This window comes from Ambystoma mexicanum, chromosome 12 (assembly GCF_040938575.1).
Source record: "Ambystoma mexicanum isolate Mex_15411 chromosome 12, UKY_AmexF1_1, whole genome shotgun sequence".
In the NCBI taxonomy this organism is placed as follows: domain Eukaryota; kingdom Metazoa; phylum Chordata; class Amphibia; order Caudata; family Ambystomatidae; genus Ambystoma; species Ambystoma mexicanum.
The window spans coordinates 596688186-596707552 of NC_090936.1; the positions used below are offsets into that span (position 1 = coordinate 596688186).

Genomic DNA, 19367 nt, shown 5'->3' on the forward strand with positions numbered 1-19367 from the left:
AAGAAAAGTGGAAGGTCTTGAGGTGCTTCCGGAACCTGAGATGGTTCTCCTCAACTTTTAGAGTGGGAGGGAGGCTGTTCCATTGGGAGGCCCCAGCCGAAGACAGAGATCTACCCCCAGCTCGTTTCTTCGAAAAGCGACTGACCCTGAGGGAGTTGGAGGTAGAGGAGCGAAGAGCTCGAGCGGGGAGGTATTTGCGGAGGCATAGCTGAAGGTAAATCATAGGCCTCCATTCATAATGGGGAGAATTAAACTACAATCATACTCTTTTTTGGAAAAACATGATTTTGTAACGATTTGATATTGCCAGGTTGGTTTATTGTATTATTTATGTACGTGTTAAGCAATCTCAATAAAATGGAAATTCATGTTAGCCATGTTCTTTTAAACTTTTTACAAACCTATCACTTCCCTGCCACTGCTCCACTCCTAGCCTCGTCGTCGACTCTGTGGTCACTCTCTCAGCCCTCACAGGAGGTGGGTTCATTGAGTACATTTGTTTCCATTTCCAACATTGGTCATCTCCGTTCAGAGGACAATGACAGGTGGATTCTGTAGAAATGTATTGATTTAGTCATTCACTCATTCAATCATGGGTGGGTTCGAATCCCCCTCCCGCCCCTGAAATTCTGGGCTATTCCTATGGGGCCTCCTGACCTTCACAGCTGTCATGAGCAGGGCAAACAGCATTACTTTCCTTCTATTCGCAGCAGTGCAGTCCTAGGTGTGAATTGTCAGCTAACAGGCACTGCAAGGCATTTTCAACTGAAAGCCCCCCCCCCCTTTACAGCTGAATTCACTCGCAGTTCTGGGCAACGCCTCCGGACCTCCCCAGGCGAGGCTGGGTAACTGTTGTCTCATTGAGGCAGACTTAGGAGAGGGGCAGCAGCCCCCCACAAGGCAAGCTCCCCTCTACTTCAAACTGATAAAGGAGGCAGCAGCTCTGGTGCATCAAAGCACAGGAAGGGTGAGGTGATAAAAATACCTCACCCTCCCACCCAGGCAGGGAAAATACAAAGGGATACCCCCTGCCCTCCCCCCCCCCCCGGGGGGCTTAGGCTGTCAGCCGCAAGGCTGGCCTGGGGGCTGGTTCACAGCCCCCACAGAGGTACTTCAAAGACACAGGGGCTATCCTGGTCCTATATAATGAGCTGCTTTCAGCTCAGAAAAATCACAAACTCTTTGTGGACCCTACACGGGGACCACCCAAACACCCTAAAGGAAGTTTGCTGTGTACTCAGCGTCTTCCTGCTCTTTTTCTTTTCCACAAACCCTCCCACCCTAGAAAAAGGGGAGAAGAACGACGGAAAGGAAGTCAGGACACTGTATGGTGTCCACAACAAGTCGTGGGACAAGAAAGGCGGCACAGGCCAGAGGGGGTAACCTCAGGACCCGGTGCCCAAAAGTATTATATTATTATGTTATGCATTTAATGTTTATGTTCCATAACCATATCTGGAAACAATACAAACCTACGGCCTTTTATTGCCAACACTTGACCAAATGTTGTGCTGTAATATTTTATGGGGAGGGTAAGGGCTGTAAGGCACGACGCACTCACCTCAACACAATAAATGTAAGTTTGCCTGCATATGGGTCCAGCAGTTATGTGTCTGCTTACAAGGTAAAGGGCCTGATATTCAAACGCGCTTTGCAAATGAGGCCCAACGTGTGTAAAACAGAAAGGCTCCCTTTGAAGATTAGTTTATAACCATGATGTTTCACCAGCTTGAGGGGCAAAAAAGGGCTTGCTTCGATATGAGCATCAAATGTTCCTAAGATCGTGGATTACAGCTAGCTGCAAGTTCGCGACATATGGGGGGAATCTCTCTGCCCTTATGAGCCACCTGCTGCCTGCACTTACGGATGGACCTGCACTTCTCCCTTGCCCTCCCCCTTGCGCTTCTCCCCTCCCCGCTTCCCCGCACTTGCGCGATCTGAATGACTCAAGGCCTAGTAAAATCGTTGTTTTGTCCTCCCTTTGTTTCCCACTCCTTGTCTTGTCGCGCCTAGAAACACTTGTGTACAGGCGCGTTATAAATGCAATATCATATCATAGCAGGTGACCTATTTACACAATTTCTTTTAGAGTTGGGGATCGGAGGGGCATGATTGCTATGACAAAGCATAAAAAGCAGCTGTTAAATATATATGGAAAAGTTTTACGCATGATTTTTTTTGCTGTGCCATATTTTCATTTATTGTTATGGGGGAAACCGGACACAGATCAGAATGGCCTTTTCCATGACCTCCATCCTCCCCATCATGCAAAGGCATTATCTACTAGCAAAAATGCTTTGGATTCTTTTGGAATCTCGATGATTTTTATACTAGCTAAAAGCAGGCAGATTCCAAAGGGATCATCGCAAAAACCGCCTGCCATGCAGGAATGGCAGGTGGCATTTACTCAATTAGTCAATTTCCACTACAAAGAGAGCAAACTAAGGCAAACAGGTGATTGCGCCTGCACGAAACCTTTCTTTTCACTTCTTAGTGCAAATGACTAAAATTAAATGTAGGAGACCTGATTGCAAATACGAACAAACCTGCCAGGAGCCCTCCATGCAATTTACATTTTTAAGTAAAAGGACGGACCCCCACTATTTTTTAAGTACTGTAAGCACACTGCTGTGCATTCCTCTGGGAAAACGGGGGTCGAGCCCCCACACAAGTACATTTGTCCCACCCACACAAAGTCTCTGAGGGTGGCCCCTCCCCTACCATGTAACACGCTAGCCTCCCCTCTCCTCCCGAAGTTACGGTTTCGTGGCGCCCCTGCATTCATCCATTCATTCGTGTGCCATTAATGTATTGTGCTATGCGCCCGTTCAGTTCTTTCTTCGTTCATTAGAGCACCCATCAACTCTTGTGTTCAAGCGCACTCCACGCATGTGAGCAGGCAGTGCCCCTCTATGCAGTCACGCGACGCGAGGTTGGGGCACGGGGCGCCGCCACCTTCAGCCGGAACGCCGTTTGGAATTGGCCGTGAAAGGAGGAGTCGCCGCTCTGCTTTCAGGGTGACTCTGGAAACTTATTAACCAACTTGCTGACTTGCTGCTTGACACACCTGCAGAGGCGCCGCTGTCATCTGACACCTGCACTCCGCTTCCTGCTGTGCGAGTGACACGGGCTGGAGCTGGTGTGCTAGCAGCGAACGCGCCCAAGTCCGCTCGACTCGCCCTTGGTTACCGCAGGTGAGTGCCCACCGCTCTGCGCACTGGCATGGCAAGGGAGGCAGCAGAGGGACTGGAAAAGAGGGGTGACTGACCGGCCTAAGCATCATTGATGGTGCCTTCAAGGGCCGGGAGTAGGTGGTGCAGAAGTTATGCGGGCGCTCTCCAGGACACCTTCATGCCAAGGCTGGGGGGTCACAGCACTGCGCAGGAGGGGGCAGAAGCAGCGCCAGGGATTCCGGTGATCAGCAGCCAATCTAAGCATCGCTGGTGGTGCCTCCTGACCCACGCGGGGGTCTGGCAGCCCCCTCCATTCATGCCAAGGCTGGGGGTCACATCACTGAGGGGGGGTGAGGGGGAGGCAGCGCCAGGGACTCTGGTGATCAGCAGCCAATCTAAGCATCGCTGGTGGTGCCTCCTGACCCACGCGGGGGTCAGGCACCCCCCTCCATTCATGTCAAGGTTGGGGGCACAGCACTGCACAGGAAGGCAGAAGGAGGGTCAGGAGCTCCGGTCATTAGCACCCACCAGGGCCAGTCTTACACCAGATTGCACCCCAGGCAGAAAGCATTGTTGGCGCCCCCACCCCCCCCCACTCCTGACCTCTTAGTAAATGGACTGGCTAGTACCCCATCATTTCCCTCACCAGGTGGGCATTAGCGGACCATCTTTAGAGTTCTAATTTTGGGCCATGGTAAATCCGGCAAAGACTTAAAAGATGGCGTCCAGTCTACACGCCTAGAATTTGCACCACTTGAGCTTTACACATCTTTGGCTTCTGTGTCGCCCAATAGCGTCATCAGTGACTCCGATGGGAGCTCATGGCAGTGATGTCCTCACTTACACCGGGTCACTGATTCCTTACCAAAACGCTGGGGCTCGGGGCATGGCCCGCACACGCACACCTGCCACATGCCAACCAATCCCCACACCCAATCTCCTTCATTTTATAAACAATTTGGGTTTTTCCCTTTTACTCCCTTCAAGGGGTGCAGCTGCTCGTTGAATATTTCTTTAGGTAGACTTACCTTTCTTAATGTGTTTGAGAAAGCCCCCTTGATCCAATACCTGCTGGCCCCCAACCTCCCTGACTGCCCTCATCTTTTGCCTATTTCAGTTCGTTTTATTTTCACCCCGCACCACCTTTCCATGGTTACAGCCCACGATCGCCCTCTCCTTTCTGCTAAAGTGAAACTGATAGGCAGAGATTTCCACCAGGAATTGAGGGAAAACTCAGTATGGAGGCAGGGCTGGAATCATGCACCGGGCTCTCTGTGCTGGGTATACAGGAGTGGACTAAGAACCAAAAGAGGCCCTGCATTTCTTTTTTTGAAAGCGAAATTGCTCCTTGATTGTGCTGCACACAGCAATGCAGCACATTCTACATGCCCTCAGAAAAACGGCCCATGGTTCACAGACCACCCACACCCACTGTCCGCGGGAAATCGCCAGACTTACCTGTAGGCCAGTCCGCCCCTCTTAGGATACAGTGTGCAAGAACCCTGCCCTTGGGGACAGGACGAGTGAGAGAGCACCCTGCACCCAAGACAGGAGACGAGAGGGAGCACCCTGCACCCAAGACAGGACTCATGCTGACACCTCAAAGTCCAGCTGAGCTGGTGCAGTCAGTCACACCTCTGGAACCTGAAATGCTAGTGTGAAGCCAGGTGCACGTCAGGCGGGTGCCTGTGACTGCAGGTTGCAAGTGATTTACTGAGCTGAGCTATCGATCCTACCGCGTACGCCATGACTCATCTGGTCGGGTGTCATTGAGTGCCTCTGCAAATTCGACAGGGCTGGGGTAGACCGAGACGTGAGGGAACAGCACCCTGCACCAGTGGCAGATTTAAGGCAAAGGGCCCTATGGACAACAATGACAGGGGACCCAAGTGGGCAGGGCATGGAGGCAGAGCCTAGTGGGCAGAGTTACACAATGTTTAACTTTGGGGATAGATGATTGATTCATTTTTTTAAAGTTTTTTTTTTTTTTTACAGTTTTCTGTGTTTGGGGGTCTGACTCTAGCTAGAGACAGCTGGGCCTCCTCGACAGGTTTTGCTGTCAATGGTGGTAATATGGAATGATCAAGCAGGAAGCTAAATTTGGAAATGATAGGTTTCAAGGCAATGGGCAATGGGAGAGGACATTACAGGAGGTGATATCATGGGATAATTGCTATAGAATGCAGATCCATTTTGTGTATGTCACAGGTGTACTTAACCCACGCACTTGAAATATCATTAAACATCACAGATGCAATTAAAGGAGTATGCCCAAACTATCGAGGTGTTATAATTGGTTATTTATAATGCGCTTAATACCAAGAGGTTTCTAAGCGCAGACCTGGGGTTGAACCTGTGTTGCTCCGCGTCATCTTGCTTCCAAGCCGAACACATTGCCCCTTAGCTCTCCTCCTGAGACTACAATTATTAGATATTAATAATAGTGTCCATTCATATATTGCACACCACAAAATTATCTTGGTTTGCACAGAAAAACCTCGCATCCAGGATGGGGAAAATAAATGTTTATTCACATTCTTTTGCTTGACCCATTTCTATAATGTGTATATATTGTCAGGTTCATTTATCATGTGATTTTTGTACTTGTCAAGGCATTGCTAGACAAATAATAATATACCCTTTCATTTACCAAACCTTTAAAATACTGATATGAAGTTGCATACCTGGGAAGATTGTGGCTTTAATTTTCACTTCCTAAATGGTAAACTATAAGTCCCAGAATGCAAGTTAATGCCAACCTGAAAAATCTAGTTAACTCACTGTACTTTCAGTGATTTAAGACCTGTATTAAAAGAACTTGTATAATAAACTCAGATATTGTTTATAATACATATGCTATTGGTTCCGAAACTGAATCTGCGATTTGTTGATGTTTAGTACACCGCACCAGATTCCCAGGAAACGTCACTGGACATTTCCACATGGCTACACAACCAGCCCGATCCCCTGCATTTTCTGGTTGAAGGTCTGCCCTGAAGGCCAGGATCAAAGCTCGAGTGAGCACCACTTGCAATCAATGGCCTGCACTTAAGCAATATCTGGAAACGTTGAGCTGGTCGCATAACTCGGGCTTGTTATATATGACTGACAGTTAACCGTCTCATTAGGTCTTAGCTCTGGGGTTTACTGTCAGTGGGAGGTCTATGTGCAAACCTCTCCATAAGGCAGATGCACAGAGTGTGGTGAAAGCAAACTTGGTGGACTCATGTGCCCACTCCTCTACAACACTCCCTGCTTGGACAGTGTGGGAGAGGCGTTGTCTTGGCAAAGATGAGAGAGGGGGGAATAGAGTGGACTGTAACCCAATGAGCGTTTTGGCATTACAATTAGATAATTCCAGTGGTTGCTGAGGGTACTGCTAAGGGGGAGGGGTTGTGTGGGTGCTGCACAGGTTTTCAGGGAAAGAACAAGAAGTGCAGGACATTTGGAAGTAATTCAGTTATGTATGGGGCGTGTGTGTTGTGGAAGGGGTTTGAATATTGTGCAAGGGACGCAGAGGCTGTCGGAGGTATGTCACAGGTGTTGTCAGGGATATAACAAATGAGCCCCAGGCTGCCAACCAAATGAACCCCATCCTGCCAACCAAGGGTAGCATGGAGCTGTCAAAGTCCAGCACAGTCGAGTGCCCCCTGCTGCAGCTGAAGGCGTGCTCCCCCTCTGAGAGCACACAGGACTTGGGGGCCCCTAGCAGTGCATGTGGGGGCTGCAGGGCCCCCAATTATGACAATGCTGATGGGCTGCCCTGCACTACCCAAGCGAGCATGGCGAGATCCGATTCCAGGCCTGGCTGTCACAACCAAATAACACAATATACAAAGAGCATCAAATGTTTTTTTGCCACTTTGGCACACTAAAACATTACAAAAAGTCAACACAGAAGTGTTTTGGCCTATTATATTTTATCAGCTTTGAATATAATGGCCTTCATCAGGACGGGAGTTGTGGAAGCAATTCCTCACTGACTGCAGAATTTATGGTTCTGCATGAATGGGGCACAGAGAGTCTAGGATGCCAGTAGGTTGTGCGCCATGCCTGTGTGGTACTGCTGCAAACAGAGTAAGAGTGTTCTCCTCATGAAACACTGATGAATAGTCCTCCACGTACGTTTATCCCCTGGGGTATAATCATCAATCCTCTCTCAGATCGTAGTTCGGCTCCTAGAAATGTGATATATTGTGGAGGGGAAATGGCGCCGCAGCATCACTTGTCCACGCACCTTCTCTGTTTGTCACAACTCTCGTCCTGATGAAGGCCATTACATTCAGAGCTGATAAAATATAAGAGGCTGAAACACTTCTGTGTCGACTTTTTGTTCTGTTTTAGTGTGGCAAAGTGGCAAAAAGACATTCTATGCTCTTTGTATATTGTGTTACTGGAAACCCTTGACAACACAAGGTTTTGTCTGTTATAAATCATCAGATGTTTTTGTAATGTATTATTTGTTAGAATTTTGTGTTCTATGGGGAATGTTTTTGGCTCACTAAACCCTGATGGTATGGTATGTCATTTATGGTATGCACATCACATTTTTATGAAAAAAATACACAGCAATTGTGTTTGAAAATTGACTGAGTGGACCTATTCTTTTCATAGATGTAGTCTTGTCCCGATTCGCCCTGACCAACTGTTCTTGTTATACTATATAGTACCTGGAATGGTCAGGGAATAGCCAGGTGCCTCTCCTTTCGTTACATATAGTCTCTCCATCTATCCTTCCATCTCTCTATCCATCCATTTGTCCACCAGTCTGTCCCTCTATCCATCCGTCAATCTGTCCGTCAGTCTGTCCCTCTATCCATCCGTCAATCTGACCGTCAGTCTGTATGTCCATCGAGCAACCGAAGCTGTCTGTCTGCTGGTCTCATTCTACCCCTCTGCATATTTCTAGGTGTCTGTCAGTTCGCCTCTGCCTGTGCATCTTCTTACCTGTTGGCATGTCTGCCTGTCTGCCCGTTTAGGTGTCTAAATGCCGGTGTCTCAATGTCTGCCTCAGTTTTGTATATCTCTGCCTGTCAGTCTGGCTGTCACTCTGCGCACCTGGCCATCTCTCCTGCTGCTTGTATCAACCTCTCTAACCCTTTATACATTGTCTTTCCTCTCCCCTCAGGAATTTGTTAAGTCTGTACAATGTTTACTGGTCTGTCCTTTGTGTCATTTGAAGTAAGTTTCACACGGTGCGTGGCCAACCAGACACCACTCTGGTGCAAACTGCAACTGCTGCAGGCGCCAAGTCAAACATTTCTAAAACGTAATACAAGATGTAGGCGTGGCAGCCACAGGGCAGAACCTGCCTGGTAGCCTGATTTACAGGTATTTAGGCTCAAATAAAGCTACACATATTTTAAGCTACTGTGTAATGCAACAAAAAAACATAAGACGCCTGTTTACAATGAAAGTGCTGCCAGTCGCCAGGTGGGGAATTTTCCACGTGCCAGGAGGCATGGGTGCCATGGGTGCCATACCTGTATCCCGTGGCATATCCACCGAGTGGGGCCAGAGGGGGGCTGCCCCCCTCAGAGCCGAAAAACAGGACATTGTTGGAGCTGACAGGGACATTTGTGCTTAACTGCTGACTGCCTGGAGGGCACTGCAGGGACGTAATTTCACCAAAATGCCATGGGTAGTAGTGTAAGTGACATCACACGACCCTTGACCTCTGATGACATCTCAGGAAGTGATGTCATTTGACCCCACCCCAAAGTGACATCACGGGAAGCGATGGAACACGACCTTTCACCCCTTGGCAAAACAGGAAGTGGCATCACATAGCATTGTTCCTAAGTACACTACGAAAAATATGGTTGCGCTATCACTGTAATGTGATATACATTTGATACAAGAATAGATCACCATATGCATCGTTAATAACTGTGTATAGACCCATATTACCAAACTACTGTGAATGCAAGCAGATGTCCACGGCCAAATGATGATGATGTGTTATATAACACTTATGCTTAAGCGCTTCATATAGAAGAAATATACATACAATATTACCCAACCTGGTTCGGTACTCATTTATGAACCTCAGAAGAATGAAAGGTTGAGTGGGCATTGCAGGGATTTAAACCTGCAACCTGCAGTTCACACACACATCGCAGCAGCAAGCGCACTACCCCCTGAGCTATCTTACCAGCTATATCTAGCTTACCGGCTATAGTAAAATGAGCAATTACATGCCTGGATGTTCTCAAAGTCAGAAAGCAAATTACACTTTGTAGTAGATACCATTAAACTGACATTTAACAGCAGGCCAGTCATCTGCAGGTCTGGTGCCAAGTTGATCACATGTCAAACCTGCATGGATCTACTTTCAGGCTTCAGAGGTTGGCAAAATACATGCCTTTGGGAGGGTTCATAACTGTGTATCAAAGAATTTAGATTAGTGCAAGGAAAACAGCGCACTCACACAGCATCCCGTACTCTGGGAACCTGGTGCCTCCTACATGCAAACAAACATCCTGAACAGCATGCCATGGAGATAGGAAAGATAGACACATTACAATAAAGCATTAATTGTGGCACAATGACATCAAGGGCCACTTTATGTGCTATGGCCAAACATTTCTATACTGTACACAAGCTTTGAGGCACAAGGATTTTGTTAAGTGACCGAGGACACTGAGATGGAATGCCTTGTGATGATCTTAAAAGAGACAATGGCAGAAAAAACATGCTATAACTGCAACTTGCGAAAAGCAAAATACATAGTCCGAAATGGATGCATATTCTACTCTAAATGCTTTTTAGAGGTTTTTGTCTGCATTGTGAATTTGAGGTGTTTAAGAACAGACTAAGGGCCTCATTACACGGAAGGCGGTAAGGGTTAACGGTCACCGGTAATGGTACCGGTGACCGTTAACCCTTACCGCCTTACTACGAGGTCCCTTTGCGGGTAGGTACTTTAACGGCTGCTATTTAGGAGGTGTTAAAAACCAACCTGCAAAGGGACCAGGGTGTTAATTACGGTACCGCAATTTGCGGGACCGTAATTAGCGCCTTCCCCATTCCCATAGAGCCCTATGGGGCAAAAATGGGAATGGGGAAGGGCAATGGGGGAAGGGGGAATTACCGCCCCACCAACCTTGGAATAGGGCGGTAATTCCCCTTTCCACCAAGGCGGTGCCGGTATTTTACCGGCATGGACCAAGGTGCTAATAGCACCTTGGTCCTCCGCCTACCGTGTAATGAGGCCCTAAATCAGTGACTCACCCCCTGAAGTGTGCCTGAAATAAACCTTTAATGAGTCTAGCAAATATAGTATAGAATTCCAGAAAGACAAATTATTTTTTATTCCTATTCTTTCTTATTTACGGTCACTGCTCAAAGTGTTACACTTGTGGAACTCCCTGTTTTTTTAGAAGCCTGAACAAGAAATCCAGCCACTCTAAAAACCAAAGAACCACATGGCGCTTGCCACAGCCTAGGAGCTTCAATTTGAAGAAGAAAAAAAAGATTGTTTTTTTTTTATTTTATTTTTAGGGGTAGCAAGGGAGACACCAAGGGTTGCAGCTGCGACCCCTGATGCCTCCCAAATGGTGTCCCTGGGTCCCTTCAACTGTGTGAATGTTTTCCGCCTTTGCATTCTCTGCTGTGCTGGCCGGCACAGTTATCCCACTTTTCTATTTATAGCAGGGCCCTGCTCAAGATCAAGAGTTTAACTTAATGAATGCACCGGCCCATCCCATTTCGAGGCTTTGTTGAAGGGAGGTGCTCACTTTCAGGGCTACCACAAGCAGGACAGGAAGCACCTGAGCAAAGCTACGTCAGTTACTGATGTAACCGTTTCTAACCGCTTTTGTTGTTAGCAGGGCCTTGCTAAGTAAGGCATGAGTGTTTAGCCAATTGGCAAAGTGATGTGTCGTTTCCAAATAAGAGGCCCCTCCTAACCTCCAGTCACCTAGCAGGCCTGTCTGCTACCAAGATAAAGTGAGTGATATAACAGAGCCCCTTTAAAAGATTAAATATATACAGTTTAAGGAGATAGCACTTGTTCCAATGAAATAACTACCATTTCTGGCTTCTAGACTCGTAACAAAGAACAATGGCATGTTTAAACAAATGTGCATGTGTTATTTTGTGAATTTGTTTGTGTACTTATGTGTATGCATGTGCATGTCTGGGCCAAAGGTTCAGTTTGTGGGCAATGCGGGTGACATGATGCAGGGCTGAGGTCGGTGTGGGCTTATTATATGACAAACTGTAAGAATTACTGGTTCCATGTGTTAATATCCCCGCAAAAATATTGCAATTCAAAAATATCGACATATTTTTGTGGCGATTTTGAGCCATGGACCCTGCGGGGGACACCCCTGCAACCCTTGCTCCCACAAATTATCCCCACCAAAAATATTGCCTATGGCGAGGCAAACGACCATATGTACGGCGATATTTTTGGCGGGGATAATATGCAGGCATACCGATTTAATGTGGTACTAGCAGCAAGAGAAGTGCGCAACGCAAGCATATGTTGTTGAGACAGACCCTTTTTTTGAGCCCCGGCAGCATGAAAATGTACTTTGCAGAGGCAATGCTGGCGCGTATTGTGAATACCGGCCTCATTACTTCCTCCGGACACAAAATGTATGAAAGGGATCAGACCTGATTGGGGGATAACTTGCTTGAAAGTCGGGAAATGCTGGCATGTATTGTGTAGAGGGGCCTCCTGGCTTTATTTTGGGGAACACACAACACAAAATGTTCCTTTGAACTGTTGGTCAGGATTTCATGGGTCCCCTCCGGGACAAATTATACAATGTTACCCATTTTTTCTATTTTTTATGCTGTGAAATGCATGATTTCGACCCATTATTTAAACTAAATGTGTAAGGGGCAAAACTCTTACTGCACGCGCACCCTGTTGAATTCAGGAAAATCATTGATGCTCCTTCATTTTACAAATTCACCAGCTGCAACTGCTCTAGATGTAGTGGTTTTGTTGCCGCGCTCATGAGCGCCAATTAAGATTGGCATTTAGGTTTTGCTACATTTTTTGACCACACATTTGGAGAACCCGTTTCCACACTCGAGAAAAAACAGGACTTTTTCCACAGTTCACTCCCCCACTCCTGTCACGCTGGATACGCCCCTGCATGCATCCCACAAGCCTGGCTTGTTTGACCCGTTTTGCTTGATAAGGATTCCTTTCCACCCCGTCTCCCCTAAAAACACTCTGCTCTTGACTGAGAGCACAGCTGCCTGCGCACACTACACTGCACTGCACTGTGAATGAGGAGCATTGACCCCCGAGGCTGAGAAGCCACAGGTGGTATCAAATGCTTCGTTTTTTGGTGAGGCTTAGAAAGCTTAAGCTCTCTCACAGAACTCTTGTAGCTGAAACACAACATACCAGAAGCTTCTGCGGAATTCAGTTGAATGCCGTTTTCGTTGGGCATCCATTGGCTATTTCTGAGGAATGTGTAGTCTCCCAAAAGTGAAACAGAGCAGGCCTAGGGCTGAGGCCCTGTTGGGAACTTGCAAATGGAAGCCCTCCCTTACAAATGGAGTGTCCTTGTGGCAACCTGCCTGCCCCTCCAATAGAACACAGTGTTGGGATTTAGGAGCCCTCGTGGGCTCTCTCAATTGCCTATCCCCAGGGTCCTAGGACTAACCCTGTGGTGTATAAATGTATGCATGCTCTGTTTACTCGGATGTATACATTTTGTCCGCGGCACAATTGTTCGTGGCCGAATTGACCGCAGTAAATTCGTCTGCAAAGTCAATGTTGCTGCGGCCAAAACTGACCCAATTAAAACCCCCACCCACCGCCTACTTACCTTTTCACCATCGAGGTATGATCTGACTCTGCAGCGTCGGATCCATCCCTCCTACGCGGGTCGGGTCCGACACTGCAGGGTACACTTTTCTTTTTTTTTTGTCCGCTGCCTCCAGACCTCCGGAAGCAGGGGACACCCCTGCTACCCCTGCTCCCCATGTTTGGCAGTGATTACCAAAATTGCTTATTTCCAAACGACCAAATGGTACTGGCCGAATTCGGCCAGTTGTACCATTCGGTCAATTAGAAATGACCAATTTGGGTAATACCATATAACACATCAGAACAATTGTATATTGGTAGCTACTTGCACAGCATGCGTTCACTTGTGTTTTACTGTATGTACCATGTGATGGCACATGATGAAATATGGCTCACTTGCAGAGCCATTGATCAAGTGAGAGGGACAAGAAATGAGATAGGAGTTTCCCGAGTCTGGAGGCCAGAATGAGGAAGGCTTATCCACCAGAACGTGAATTGCATAAGTAAGGTGTATAGACAATGACTTATGAAACAACAAGTTTCTGGGTGGAGGAACGGGGTTGGAATTGAAAATGAAGAAAGGCGAATCTAAGTTGAGAATTGCTCGATGAAAAATGAAGAGCGACATGAAATAGATGCACTTTCCACTGGTAGACAGTAGAGGATTTACAAGGATGGAGTGATGTGGTCACACCCGATGAGACCAGAAGGAGGCGGGTAGGCAGCTGTTATGCCGTGACATCTAGTCGAAGCATGGAATCCACAAAACGTGATCTATAAGTACAACTCAAGCAGAGACCTCAACTTAACTTGTTAGTGAGACACACATTTTGAGATTGGGTTAAGCACCCATGCCCGTGCTGGCAAAGACCCTTGTGCTTCACCAATCCTGAATCCTTTCATCTCATACTCTGAGCACCACTTGCCTCTATTACTCTCCGGGTCTCTTGCCCTCTGCTCCACCTAATCCAAGCCTCCTCCCAACCAGAGGAACCCTCTCCACCCCCCACCCTCCAGATCCCAGCACTGACCACCATTCCCTGAATGTCCAGGAATATCACCCACAAGCCTCACCCCTGTCCCTTGTCTTCTCACAGATCCCAGTACTGACTCCCAGGCCCCCAGTTTCCATATCTCTTATCAATATGACACTCAGTTTCAACAATCAAACACCTGCCCCCATCTTGTCCCGAGGACTCGGATCTTAACCCCTCTTCCTAATAAGGACCTTTCCTTCAACCGCTTGTTGGCCTTGAAGACTCCAGCCCCCTGCCAAAGAAATACTGAACGCGTTGGATGGAAATATTTGAGCGTACACTTGTTACCAATTGGGAATTGCCATGGGCAGCTTCCCTTCCATCGCTTTTTAGCTCGTTTGACAGCACATTGGCACTTTCAGGCCAGGTCGCCTCTACGTAGGATCATAAGCAACCCGAGACATGTTTGGGCCTTACCTGGCATCATCACTTTGGTGCAAAAGCACAGTCCGCAAGCGACTCATGTCTGGGCATATCCTCTCCCACTTAAAGAGGTTCACGGAGGAAGCATAGCTAAAACCAATAGTTTGAGCTGATGCATAAGGTGTGTAGACATTTGCATTGTAGTCCCAGTTACAAACACCATTCGCCTACTATTAGCATCGTGTGCCAAGGAAGGAACCACGTTTGCCAGGTAGTGACATGAAATGGTCATATCACATGTCATGTATTGCTATAATACACTAAAATTCAATGCATACACCTTCTTTAAAATCTCAATAAATAATTACTCTCATATTTATATTTTAACCACATTTTGGTTCACAATCAACCGCACCCTGTAAAGTGCAAATTGCATGGCGTTTCTCTTAGAGTTGAAACAAAGGTTCCAGAAGGTTCCGGCTTTCATTGATTCTAAATCGTGAACATATTCACCCCAATCTACACATGCAAGTAGATCCTAATTTACAACATTCTGTCAAGACTTGTCTGGTTGTCTCCACAATATTGACTTTCCTGCAGACACGACGGCTTCTTTTATCAGGAGGGAGATTTAAGGCACAGATAATAATGGAAGACGGTTTATAGGCAGCAATACAATACATCTGCGCACCTGGGGGTGGGGAGACAAAGCAACAGATATGATTGTGACTTTTTATTATCATACAGCATTTCTTCCACATGCAAATACAGCGTTGGCTTGGCGGCACCAATCCCATTTCTCTAGTTTTGCTTCAAAGTCTCTTTTCAGTTCATAAAAATCCACTTGCCAATTCGGTCGCTGATCAATAGTTCCAAACAATTCTGAAGTTGATTTGACATATAATGCAGATCATTTGGATTTCATTTCCAAACCCAAAGAGGATAGCAAAGGGCATTTGGGTTTAGTCCTTACATCAATATATATTAAGCCACGTTTCAGCAGCAGTTTAGCCTCGGAGGAGATAAGGCCAATTTCCAGTTGCAATATCTTCTTTGGGACTCTGTACGGTAAACCCTTCCAAAAGCGACCCTCCAATCTCTGCAACCATGCAGTGTCCATTAGGATCAAGCTTTCTAGACCGTGAAGAATGGGTGGGCAGAAGCATTGTCTGTATACATGGGGGGGGTGCCTTCTAAACTAAAACCCTCTGTTCGTTGGTAAACTTGGCAATTAAAGCCATTAGCTGTAACGCTTCCCACTTTCTTGACCCAACACAATCCACAAAGCCTTGTCATATACTAACTTTCACTCCCAAGTACTTATAACAATTAACATATTCAATAGCTCCATCCCCAATCAGCAATCTAAGTCTCCCCAATTTAACATTTGTAAAATAAATGGCCTAAGTGTTACCCCTATTAATGTGACCAGGTGATTTTCTGCTGCTTACTTCCATAGTTCTCGGGCAGATCTTAATAGGCCGGAGAAGATATGGCCAAAAATCACAAGGTCGTCTGCAGATACTAGGTATACAATGTGTCGAGACTCGATCATTGGGGGACAACTCGAGACCCTATTAAAACAATTAGGCAAATCTGCCAGGTACAAGGTGAACAGTAGGGGGGGCCAAGACGTAACCCTGTTTAAGCCCCCTAGTGTTAGGGATAGGGCTAGTCACTAACCCCCCCCCCATCCAAATTGTACTGTACAGAAGTGTTCTTGTGGAATAATTTCAGGAAGTACGAAATATAATCTGGGCAGCCGCAGTCCTCAAGCTTAGACCACAGTCTTTTTCTACAGACCGAATCAAAGGCCGCTCAGAAATCGACAAAGAGAGCATAAAGGCTAAGATTATTTTTTGTTCTTGCTCTCTCCGTCAATAGATCCATTCATCTTAAATTGTGTCTAATGGGGGACCTTTTGGAACTTTCTAAAAGTTGATCTGACTTGGACCATTGTTGGGGTTCATCTATTGCTATAACATAACACATATCCATCCTATCACTCACCTGTGCATTCTCTTATCCATCTGCTCAGCCACTGATCCATCTACCCACTCATCCTCCCACTTACCCATGCACTTGCTTATTCAACCATCCACCTACCCAACCACCATGAGACCTTACAGCTCTTGAAGTCTGGAGAGAGGTGTCTCCTACCTCTGCAGTGAGGTCACAATTAATCCCACTGTGCCCCATTAAGCTTGACCTGGAAGCATACACTGGAATCTACCATTGTTCACCAAGGGTGCTTTATTAACGTATAGGCACTGCTTACATAGGAGGGCAACGAGATATTGGGAGACTAGCTGGCTTGCAATTTTGGTTGCCCTGGACAAAAGGACATCAAGGGTGTGAAGCTGATTCAAAATTAAAAATGGCCCGAATTAAGGGGTAGACCTGCTAGAAGCTCTAAATTCACAGGCTGCCTTCGAGAGATGGTTTGCTCTCTGCCCATTGTTTACTGAGCACTGACACCATTGCCCTGGATCTGACCGAGAGCAGCCTCCCTGGACAGCCAAGGGACATGGGGTGTTCCTCGAAGGGATCACGTCCACTGATCATGTTTAGAAGAACACAAAAATGGTGTTGGGGTGTAAATGCCCAAACCTCAGGTGGTTCCTCGATGATCAGGAACTATGAAGGGCTAAGGAGTAGGATTACTTGGGTGCTGGCAGGTCTTGACACATGGAGATCACTGGTGCTTTATGGATGATGAAAGGGGTATTCTGGGGACTGTTGGGTCTTAAAGCGCCCTTTGGAATCAATCATAACCACAAGCATAGCTCTGGGCAACCCCCCAGACCACTGTTTTTCAGCCTGTCATGCCATTACGGAAAGGGGAAAGACCATATGCAAATCATGCTTGGTCCCACCCCAAAAGGGACAGTCCAGCCCGAACTGCTGGGTTAAATCCCTTCTGCATGAGACCACAAGCACCCTCAGACATGTTGGGCAGTGCAGATACGTAAAAGAGCTTAACTGATGAGGGTAATACCCGATCGATATGCACTAAGCTACCATGTGCAATTCAACTGCAAATAATGTTCTTTTTTCATATAATTTTCAAGAGACCATACAGATAATGGACATACCTAGCTATCAGTCAAAAGATCTGAGGAAGTCCAATATAAGTAGTATGTAATTTTAGATTTTAAACCATAATCATGTCACATTGTCTAGGTACATGCAAGATGGACCAAGTTGTTTCATCTGTATCGCTCTGCAAACCCCCTTCAAATTTCCTCAGATCAATCTTTTCAGTTTTTATCCATTCTAATCACGTCTTCCGGCTTTTCGGAAGACTCTTAGAGGTGTCCCTTGATAGAGCCGAGACTGGGGAGACTGGCTATTGTGTCAGTAACCTGCAATAAAACGCTTTAATATGTGGGCGTTCGATGGCAATACCTGGCATATTGTATGAGTAGCAGAGAATTAGATGGTAACACCTGCCATGTTGGGTGAGTAACAAGGTGGATGCTGACAAATACAAAATACATTGCAAATGGTGTTGCTACCAGAAGAAATTATGGCAATGTCTGTCAAATGGTTTGAGCACCTGGGCATACGATGGTAAAACCTGTCATTTGATGTAACTAACTAGGGAGATTATGGTAATACCTGGCACAGTTCCTGAAAACTTTATTGAAATGACTGGCAAATGGTGAGAGCATCTAGTCCTTGTCTGGCAAATTCTAGCATATGGTGTGAATATGTTATACAATGCAATACCTAGCAAATTGTGTACATGGGCATAGGAGGGTGATGCCTGCCAAGTGATGTCAACACCTGCCATATGATGGTAACACATGGTAAAGTCTTGCAATTTTAGCCCCTGTTTTCTGGCCCTGCCTTGTTAAAGGTGCATTCTCTGTCACCACAGACTAGGGACAGTCCCCATGGAAATGCCCCACCCCACACTTACCAGGCCTGCTGTGTACAGAGGGGTGCCGCACCTGCCAAATAAAATCACTGTTAACAGGAGATGGGCTACACCCTGAGTTGTTAGCTTACCAATAGACACAGACATCAGAGTCAATTTTATCGGTATCCCAATGGGGACCCCTCTTTATTTACATAAAACATTTATACCTTTAACACCTTTCCCTCTTCTATTTCCTTGGATTCCCCCGGCGTGAGGACCAACTAAATGGGGACCTGCTACGTCAGCTCAACCTTCCTTGGAGGGTTTGTGGGAACCCGTAGTGTGAGTCTGACGCAACAGACCCCTGACCTAAACTCAGTTACCACCCACATGGAGTGTGAGGTCAGAGGGTGGCCTCTGTGGGTGGTTTCATTACCCTAGGTGGCCTCAGTCAGGCCGACACTATTCCGTTCCCTCACACGAGGGTACCTCCCTCTACTCCCTTTGCCTATGTAATTTCCTTATATATATTTAACGTCCTACCTCTACCTAACTTTACCCCTACATAACATCAGCCCAATCACTGCCGCACATGTGTTCCATTTTTAATTTTCTGGGTGGGCCTGCGCCACCTTCTTAGCTGCAGATGCCTCCGATGTGCCGTGGGGACACTGCCATAGTCACTGCACAACCGGGTGCCATTTTTAGATCAGACGGCATGCCAATGGAAACGGGGACACCTGCCAACATTCACCAACACGAGTCCGTAGTCTGTTGGACTTCTTGGCCCGCCCCCTCTGCAATGCATCATGAGACGCAGGTGGCAGACAGCTGGCCTTCACCCAGGCTGCTCTGCGAGACATCCCAGGGCTTTCCTTCACTCGGGCTGCCTAGCAGAGCAGCCGAGGACTTCTGTTGCCCTTCTCTTCACCTGGGCTGGCTGGCGAGCAAACCCGGGACTTTCCCGCTCTTCACCTGTTGGGCCGCACTTGACATACACAGCCCTCAAGAACTTGCTTAAGAGGCCTGCCTTGCTGGCAGCGAGGTAGCCCGGACTGGGCTGCTTGTCTTCAGCCCTTTATCAAGCCTGGGCCAGTCAGTATGGCCCTGGGGTGGACCAACACAGCACAAGGACAGCAAAGCTGCCCCTG

At 47.0% G+C, this 19367-nt stretch overlaps 1 protein-coding gene and 1 long non-coding RNA gene across 2 annotated transcripts in view; one reads left to right on the top strand and one right to left on the bottom strand.

Annotated features, from left to right (window-relative positions):
• The window catches only part of LOC138513862 (uncharacterized), a 31735-nt gene extending 26250 nt beyond the window's left edge, over positions 1-5485 (bottom strand). Inside the window, exon 1 of the long non-coding RNA XR_011281828.1 lies at positions 4632-5485. This is a non-coding gene — a long non-coding RNA (uncharacterized lncRNA). The remainder of the gene's footprint in view (positions 1-4631) is intronic.
• The window catches only part of LOC138513860 (Golgi membrane protein 1-like), a 191322-nt gene continuing 174998 nt past the window's right edge, over positions 3044-19367 (top strand). The window contains exon 1 of the mRNA XM_069628975.1: positions 3044-3194. The gene's annotated coding sequence lies outside the window, so the exon portion shown is untranslated. The remainder of the gene's footprint in view (positions 3195-19367) is intronic.